Genomic DNA, 10,826 nt, shown 5'->3' with positions numbered 1-10,826 from the left:
AAAAAAAAAAAAAAAAAAAAAAATAGTCTTGTGTCTACTTGGGATTGAACTCCGAACTCTCGATTCGAATCTTTACAGTTCACGTATAGTTGATGTCCACTAAAGTTAAGTCCAGAGATATTATTGAACAGACAATGTGGTAGGACGACAATTTATATTTTCACTTCACCCACTATTGAACATCCTCACAAGAAATGCACTATTAATTTATTACAAAAAATGTGTAATTAAACTGTTTATTTAAAGTTTCAATTATATCACTTAATTAAACGCGTGTTCACAAATCACTCAGTGTTTTGTTTTATTAAGACACGCACTCAAACTATTTTTAAACGATTTTCAAATAGACGAGCTGCAGACAGTGTGATTTTTGAAACGTGGAGATAACATTATTTCCAACCTAATAGCTACAATTTTAATACCTGACACAGTGACCGGGTTTTATGACGAACTACGTCATTAAAAGATGGATTTCACTAATGTTCACTAAAGACATAAGTCTTTTAATTCATACCCCATAATGAATGCAGTGTTACTATTATAGTTTAGGTATTTTTGGTAACCCGTAATAAACGTCATCATCCGACCCCGCTGTTTCAAACTGTATACTGAATAATGTATGAGAATTTATGTGTTCAATGTACAAAAAGTGTTTGTCATTGAACAAAAAAATAACAATCAAAATAAGCCATACTATACCGCACGACATTCGAATACAGCGTGTAAACACAAACTTTTACAATACCTATAAACTATGTATAGAACAGAAAGTATAGCACTGTGTATTTACGTGAAAACAAAGGACAAAAAAAACATAATACGCACCTAGTCCTAAGTTACCGTAATAAGGGCATGTATCGTAATTCGCACTGCGAACGTATGTCATATAACTTCCCTTAAGGGTCAAAAATAAATCCCTATCTTAATTTTTGGCGAGGAAGAAACTTGTATATTATTTATATGGAAGAATTGTAGCGCAACGTACAAGCCTATATGCTTATGGAAGTGGCGTGCTTTGTTTTTGTCGCGTACGCTTCACTACAGAACGACCACTGTTCAATTTAAGCTCCAATGATCGCAATCTAACGCTGAATAAAAATAAAAACCTAAGAATTTCCATTAAAGTAGCGTACTTTTGTATATACCTTCTTAGCCTGTATTAGAAACCATACTGTAATCAAAGCGATATCACAGAGAGAACCAATGATCAAAAGATTGTGGTATAAGATGCAGATCTTATTTAAATAGCTTAGATGAGGAAACAGGCATAGGTGGGCTAATTAGCAATTTGTGCGAATGCATGTAAATTTAAATAGAAAAGTTGTTGACTTCGATTTGTTTTGTGAAGAATCAATATAATATGTTTTAATTTAACTCATAAGTTACACCGTCGGTACAACGACTATACCACTAAAATAATATTAATACCTAACCATCGATTATACATCAAAGAGATATTTTCGGCATGCTACACTGTCACAAATAATGTTGAAAATAAATTCCTCTTCAAAATGGCGAACCATTATTCCAATTCAAAATAATTTTCAGTCTTAGTCATGCCTGAGTGAAAACTGAACGTGGATACTTGACCTACATGCCTAAAAATCTCAAATAAAAAACGCAGAACAATTTGTAAAGAATTATTCACAATGGAAGGCATTCGAAGCTACGCGAACTGGAGCTACGGTAGCTACGTCGTAGCAATCGTAGCACGTAGCAGGAAATGGAGTTACTCTCGCGGCGTACTCTGGATTTCTGTTAAACCCGTTAAATGTTAAATGGTAATGGGTGTAATTTTACGTTTTAATTAGACGAAACGTTTCTATTACAGAGAAAGTTAATAACACACTGATAGATTGTTTCCTGGTTTCTCATACAGTCAACGAGAATATATCATACACCTTACGTAGTTCTTAAGTTTCTTAATTTTTATTTAGTTGAGAACATATTTTATAAAAGTTAAGAATTTCAAGTGTATGCATCTATAGGTTTTAATATGAAATGAGGGACTTTATTATTTTTATTTGTAACATTATTTAAAAATAAAACCTGAATAAGAATGGCACGCTACGAAGTATTGTACATCAAAAGGCTCCATAAATATTTTCATTCGATGTAATAATATCTGAATCTCATGAATTATAACTTGTTTACATTACATTCTTTCAAATCTACAATCAATAAATTTATAAATAAACATATTTCTTAACCTTCAATAGCATAAAGCATAACCTTGTGCAAATTCCATATCACCGAGCTCAAAGAACCTATAATTCTCTGATCAAACAGGACATTCAAAATCTGCGGCGTTTTGCTATTGATAAAGGACCTAAAGCAGATTTACTTGTCGGGAAGTGTAAGAGACATTTGTTGGGATCACGACCCTCTCTTGAACCAGCCGTGAATCCTCGAGCTCTCATTTGCGTAATGTGATTACAAAAGCACATCTTTTGAGATAAAAGCGTGGGCTCTACGTAAGTAATGAATTCGCACTCGTCGAAGTAAGCGTAATTATAAACGACGGACCGTGCGATCATTGACTACGCACATAAGCTATACAGTTTGACTTACAGAATGCATCATATTCGTTCATTTTGTAGCATCTTATTTACTTAATGATTTACGTCATGATTTGTTATTCATAAGAGCATTTTTTGTACCTGAATATAATTACTTAATTTGTGTTATCATCCAAATAGGTAAGGCGATTTCTTATACTATTTAGAGAGATTGTTTATTTTGTAAAAGTATTATTACATTAGATGATTAAAAACATGTAAACAGCTTACTGCTCTTCACATAGTGTTACTTACAATTGTCACAAAATAATTAATAACTAACTCAAAAAATACGTACCTAATTCCTATATTGGGCACGAAACATACATGCGTGATAAACAAAACAGAATTTAGTAAGCATTGATAAGGGCGGCATAGCCTACAAATTTATTCACATTCCATTAGTACGTGTCGTCGGGCGCTGGCTCGTGATGGATTAGTGCGAACATTTCATGATTTAAAACGTATAATGCCATCTTTTTTTTTTGCTTGAACCTCCAAAAATATTCTGTAAATAATTTGACGATAGATCTTTTTTTGAGTTTGGTACATTATTCAGCATTGAAGTTAGTAGACGTTTTATGTGTAATGAAAGTTTTAATAGTATGAAAAGGTACAAATAAAGAAAATTTATGTTTATATATTAAAATCTCCTTTTTTGTATTCAATTAACCTGATTAGTAAGACTACAATACAAAGTTATCTACTATAATTTTAAAGATAAAAAAAGCAAAAAGTGTTAATAATACATTCCTTTGTAGAGGTAAACAAGGTAATTAGCAATTTTAAAGCAACGCGACGCCAAACAACGGGGGAGGGAGCTAATAAGATGAAACTGTGTTCGGAGTAAAACAAACAAAATCTCATAAAGACTTCAACTTTTTCCTTGCAAGAATAAAGTGCGGGGATAATAGAAAGGCCACCGAGTCTGTCTGCCGCTTACTCCAACTTAACATAAGTCGTCATTTCTAACAATAGGAACTTACAAGAATAAGAGTTTAAAACGGACCTTTTATTGTCTGTTTGAACAATGTTTAATTGTACAATATACAATCACAAAAACATCAATGGTGCCTCTTTTTTTTAATAACCAAAAGATTTTCGTTCTTCGATATTTTTCAGCGTGCAGTGAAGTATAATAACGTTGATATAGTTATATCCTTTTACAACCGCTATAAAACTATTATGTGTAAAATATTTTCACTCGTAAATCACAGACGCGACAACCCAAGACACAGGCAGATATATGAGCGAAGCGTTCCATTCGAGTGCACATTCAGATGTTAACTGTAAAAACATCAAATTACTCATGAAAATTCTAGTTAAAGTTGAATAAATGAAAGCGGTTATCACAAATTATTTAACTGCAACATTCGGCACGCGGCCAGCGGACTGTTCGGTGAAATTCACTAAACTATTCAGGTCGAGAAAACCGCAGTAGCTCAGTTGTTCATGACTCTAGCTTTAACTTATGGAAAAAAATGATTTACTAATCTAATTGTCTGTAATAAATTGTATTTAAAACATAACTTTTATACGGAGAATAATTTATTTCAGTTCATAGAAACTGAAGCGTATTAACTGTTAGTGAATCTTGTAACGCAGTTTCTTCGGCCAGTTATTTCCTATTTCCCATAATACTTAATATTTCATGCAATATGAATTCAAATATATAATCCATAACCAAAACCCCGTACACTTTACAGTAAGTATAATTCCTTTCATTAAGATATTATCAAAGTGATGACTGTTTCTGTGGAATATTTAGTACGCATTAAAATTCTAAACACATATTTTAAACCACATTAGGTCTGTAAAAACGTGCATTAAAATGACATGAACAGCTTCCAATTTGCAGGTGGTGAACTTTTACGTCGACAGCTTTACGTGAGCTGAAACATGAGCAATGAGATTAAAAATAAATTATGTTCAGAATGAGGGCAGACATAAAGTATTCATGGACATATAGGAAACTTGTAACAGCTTGTACAGTATAAGAACCATTATATACTTCGAACTTACTTCAACACTTACGCTATTAATGTTTTGCTTTGAAGTTATATGTTAAGAAATGACTTTGATTGGTTTATGCTTTCGTCTACTAGCAAGGTACAATTATCGCCACAATTTTTAAGTTACAAAGTTTGATATCTAACGATGATAGATGGAAAACAACTTTCACGTAATTTGTAATTTGTTCATAAAACAATACAAGCTACAAATCATGTTTTGCGAAGTATTATTTAGAAATCTTATTATCGGTGAAGTGGCGAAAATGTTTTTGTTTACAGGTAAGTTTAGAACAACGAAATGGAGGTTTCGACTTGGGCCGTTCGCTTCGGGTGAAGTACTTCTATACGAGTTACCCAACTTTGGAAAACTTGGCATTGAGTTATAGATTCCCAACTGCCTTCCAAATACTTATTTGTTTTGTACATTTTGACCGTAAACAAAGATTACCATTTCACAGTTTCCCGGTATACGTTCCTGGTAGATGGTTTTCGTTCTTTTGAAATTGTTTTTATTTTCTGTTCACGTGTTAACAAACTAATAGCGGTTGAATATTTCTGATGAATTAAATTATAATTTATATCACATTCTTGCGTGTGGTGTATGTATCATTTTTAAAACATTACGCCCCTTAAAATTTACAAAATATGCATTCTTTAAGTATAATTATAACACTATATCTTCACACAAAAAAATGTGAAGTTTTAAGTTTCAATAATATATTCATAACTTACAGACCTTTAACAAAGAACATGTATTGCATTTAAATAGATTGAGCATCCTTTTATACTCTTTTGCTGTTTAATAATATTTTTACTGAATATCCTGAATGTGTATATTATCACAACACCATTTATTAGACGCTCGTGTCAATTATAATGCCACAAGTCGGCTGACAGAATCATAAATCTCTTATGTTGAAGAAATATACTGATACGAATATCATGATGCAAATTGATGTCACACTACCAGTATATATACATATATGAAAAAAGTCGTGTTAGTTTCACTGTTTTTATCTCTAGAATAGATAACCGATTTTGATGAAATTTTATACAGATATGGTTTGACACCCGAAAAAGAACAAATGATAGTTGTTAATACGGAAACCCCGCAGGAGTTGGAATTTTTTTCCTTTGACTACGCGGGAGAAGAAAAGCAAGTCCCATATAACTGTAACTTTGTTATGTTAAGTGAGCTCTATAAACAGAAGTTAACCTTTTTTATTATTATGCCTTATGCATAATTCAAAATTTATCCAGTTTGTCATTGTAATACTATTTAAGAACATCGATGTATGGCATTTTGTAATTGTATTGTTGAAATTATAGACATTTACTATGTAGGTAGTTTAGATACTAGGATCCACGAAACAGTATAGATCTATCAAAAAATAATCAAGTATAATCGCCTGAATTCAATACTATTATGTGAAGTGTCTTCTGGAAAATACTTACTTAAAATGTATCAAGTTTCTAGCAAGTATTCGGGGTAAGCGTTATCATCTAAAGTTTCGAGTTACGAAGGTCGATAGCGTCCTGTCGTAAAAAAGGTCGGATCTAGGACACGGTCGGGCTCACGTCGCGTCACCTTCCGTTCTATTTTATAGTGTCTCTAGGCCACAATTTATCTATTCTGCGTTGCCCAGCTCTTAGACTAATTAAATGGAATACGTGAATAGCATATTATTGAATATTACAGTGTATTCGAAGTAGTTTGTATACGTACCTGCTTTTAAATATAGAAGTTTACATACACTAGATGTAGCCCGCAACTTCGCGCACGTGGTTCAAATAATTTCTTATTGTACAAATTTTAACGTCCTTCTTTATCCGTTTGGGTGTAGGTCTTAACAAAATCTTAACTGATGCCTACATCATGTTATCAGCAATTGTTTGGCTTGTGCGTTAAAAGATCATTTGATCAAAACAAATAAATAAAACCTTACGTCATACTAACCAACACAGAAAAATTATTATTATTTTTTGTTATACAAACAAGCTTAATTTGTAAAATATACTTATAGTTTCCAGGTAATAACAACTGGAACATTTTGTCCTTCTAATTTTATAGAAATATGTGCTAGTATGAATAAATTAAAAAATATATATTCGTTCTATTAATTATTTAACACAAGCTAATTTAGTTTTAATACAGGCCTTTATGTTAAATTGCGAAACACGTAAACTCATAAACATAAAAAAGCGCTTTGCTAAAATTGTCAGCTCCTAATCTCAGTCTATTATCACCGAACCCAACCGTAAATAGACGCAATGCACATACAAAACAACTAGAGCGAGGTAAAAACACTTGGGTTCTTTAGAAATCTATCGAGAGTGTAATTAAAACAGAGCAAGACTGGTTTTTGTTTTTTATATACGAGATACCATTTGTGTGCGTAGAATGAAGCTGTATATCATAGGCACTGTTTGATATTTCTAATATTATTTTTCATAAATTTCTATGGATGTTGTTGTACATAAACTAAATAATTATTTAAGATTTATATACTCACTAGCTTTTGCCCGCGGCTTCGCATGCATTAAATTCGGAGTAGTTTTAATAGATAGTTTCATATAAACCTTTCTCTTGAATTTATTTATTAAAGAAAACCCATCAAAATCCGTTGCGTAGTTTTAAAGATTTAAGCATACATAGGAACAGAGAAATAGACTTTGTTTTATACTATGTCGTGATTAGCAAGAGATTTTTAATCGAGCAAAATCATAGGTTTATATTTGGGTTTTAATGTGAATATGATCGAAATGTAATTAGTTTCTGTTATATTCGAATATAAATGTTACAATTATTCCACTTACAAAATTTCTTCTATTTTAAAATCCAAACATGTCAAATATGAAACGTTTTCTATAAATCGTTAATAAACTCTACCTAAATACGTACACGTAGTACTCGCAATAATATACTTAGGTTAGTGGAATATATTTCCAGAGGAGCCAATTTCACTTAAACCATTTCTTTAATTGGTTTTACATTACACAATACAACGGGATCAGCATTTAAGGCACTTCAGGTCAAGTTGCTCCAATAATGTGGGTCGCAGCACGTAGCTCCACGAAATTATCTTCCCCGAGAGAGCCCGTCCCCGGCGTCTTAAGGAAAACGTAAAAACGAAAATAACTTACGCCTGCCTAAGCCATGTAAATATTTTTTTGTATTAAGACGGTAAATATAACGTTTGTTCTTGTAGACGGTGGGCGTGTGTGCTCCCCCAACTTTATGTATTACACTTATGTTTATTTACGTATCAAAAATTCAATTACAATTTGGCTTTGCACATGAAAGAACGTGTTATCACACCAGTTGCCTTACATTTCGCACGTGTAAAGAAACATGGATTTATGTTTCAATATTAATACATATTATACAAAATTGCCTGCCTTATAAATTAATGATGTATTTTTCGTTCAAGGATAACGATTTATATTCATTTGCTTGTTTTTTTTTTAGCCGAGATACAGATACAACATAATAAATCTTAAGTCCACAGAGCAGATAAAGTTTGATAGTTACGAGTTCAATTAAAAGTAGTGTATAAGCGTGAAAGAAAAAATGCGTTCGACTGTAACTCTGGTGACCTCAGACCGCAAAGATATTAAAACTATAAAGTGCGGTGTGCGACCGATTCAGCTCGCCTTACGATTCACGACCCTCCCGACACATTCTGCCGCTTTTTGCTAGTACCTTACCTCCTACATACCGCTGAGCTTTTATTGAGCTATAATTTGTACCCGGCCTTTGAATATAGCAGCAATAAATAAAAGGAATAACACCACTTCTTATTTTGCGGATACAGGATATATTATTAATTTCGAATGTCACGTCAAATATAACTTCTTAGCTTTTATCGTTGGATTTCCATTCCCTTTTTTACATTTTCTCCTGACACATTTATACATAAGCAAGACTTAAATAAAGTTCCATCCAATGTAATAAAGATAGAAAGAACATATTCAAAGGAAGCATAGAGAATATATGTGTGTTTATGACTACCCGCAGGGACTCGCACGTTGAACTTCCGAAGTAGCAGCGAAGCAAGAGGTGAACATAAAATGACTAAGTTATCGCTCTCGCAAGACATACGTTGTCGTAAAATTCTGACACGAAGCACCTTATATGAAAATAATCAAGAGAGAATCATCGTTTCTTCTTTGTGACTTCATTTAGATACACTTTCAGTGACTACTCACTTAGATTTTCGTATTGTTTTTCAAATTGTATATCATGTATGTTAAAATTGTTTATATATTTATGTTCTTAAACAATATATATATCCATTATTCACACAAATTTAAAAAGCCTTTTTTTTAATAAACATGTTTTGACATACATTAAAAACTTTCAACTCAAGTGGTTTTAGCACACTAGCCTTTCAGAACTAAAGTGAACCAGAACAATCAATGCCTCAACCCGAGAGGCATTTTTAAGATCAGCGACGAAGGAGCGATCTACTTTTACTAAAAGATCACTACCGACTTGTGCCAAATTCCGCTATATGCTTCCACGTGCACGCAATACCGTATGTATAAGAATTTTTATCTTCTCCATCTTTATGAAAAGAAAGTTGAATGCTATGAGGAATATTTTATGAACAATTATAAAGAATAAAAACTTTACTTCTACTTTATCTGCGAATTTATTGTAATACTATGAACACGATAATTAATTACATACAAATACTGCTCAAAATAATAAAAATACAACAGAAAATGGTTTAATTTTGGATAACAGTTATCTTGTCTAGACAAAATTTACTACCCAGCGACATTTTACACGCAAAACTTGATTAAAACCTTTGACATAAAAATAAGACAAAAATATATACTTCAAGTCATTACTTCTTCATTATGGACCTCATTCTACCTTAATTGTTGAATAATTAACTGTAAATAAATGATGTTACTTTACTTTTTTTTTACAACAGAAACAATAACAATTTTCCTATTCAGTGAGAATAAAAAAAACATTCAAAGCTATTAAAATGGAATAACATAATGTAGTATCTAATTGAATAAACTTTATAGTACTTTAACTCCCTTGGCAGAAATACGAAACAAAAAGACTTTTAGTCGTTTCTTTTTATTTCAAATGTCAGTGAAGAAAGTCGTTGACCGTAGAAACGGTGACGCTAACGTTAGCTTGATAAAGAGTGGAAAACAATGGCATACTTTTTGTTGGCTACACTTCACACTAAACTACCTTTTGTGTTACCGCTGTAGAGGCAACAGAAATAAGCTAAGTGACCGTATTAGTTAATATATTATGCTTTAAATTATTACAATTAATATTTAAGTGGCAATTTACTTGCTGGAATTAGTGATTTATATTATATTTAAGTACGAGACAAATGAATTAATGCAAGTGGATAATTGTAATATTATGTTTTTCCCACAACATTTTGACAGAAATACTTCACATTTTTTTTTCTGTTAACATTTTCAGCGTATTTTTAAATTCTATCACTCGATTTAGATATATTTTCATTAAAGACGTTACCGTCACACCCATAACCATATAAAGATGGTTTTATACAAAGCGTTGAAAACAAACACTGCAAAATTTGTACTATGAGCTTTTAACTGTTCACATAGTCCATGTTTTGTACACAAGCCCAGAGCAAAAACGTCATAACTACGTACAGAGAACACTAACGCTATGCGATGTAGCTATTCATTAAATAAAACTTTTTTTATAAATCACGGTATGAAATATGACCATAAGGATAATATTTTAGACGTTTCAAGGAGATTTTAGTAAATTAGTTGGCGAAAAGCTGAAATATCGCAGCTTGCTGTGAAAATGCTAGTTGCATTTATTTTTGTTAGCATTCACTGCACTTGACAAGTTTGACGGGTTTCATGTTCTCATATAAAATTTAAATAGGTCAATGTTATGTCTATTCTTGCAGCCATTTTATAATTTATAATAAACAATAAATGTCTATTTAAAAGCTACAAGTGCACGGAGAACCCAGTAGGGACATAGCTATAAAACTACGTAGCCGTAAAAATTTTGCTCTATATAACTAATGAAAAAGCTTATAGGAAACTGTATAACAAAAATATAGAAATTTGAGTAACAATTATGAAATAGGTTATGTTATACGTAGGGAAAAGGTTTTACCGCCTCGTTACTACCTAAATCCTTCCATTAGTCGTTGTTTACTTAGTCGGTGCGGAATTCTTGAGAGGCCGACTCACGAAAATGCCCCATGAATATGCGATGACACAAACAGTA

Source organism: Zerene cesonia, chromosome 17 (genome assembly GCF_012273895.1).
Source record: "Zerene cesonia ecotype Mississippi chromosome 17, Zerene_cesonia_1.1, whole genome shotgun sequence".
Lineage (NCBI taxonomy): Eukaryota > Metazoa > Arthropoda > Insecta > Lepidoptera > Pieridae > Zerene > Zerene cesonia.
Note: the sequence above shows the minus strand (reverse complement) of the source record.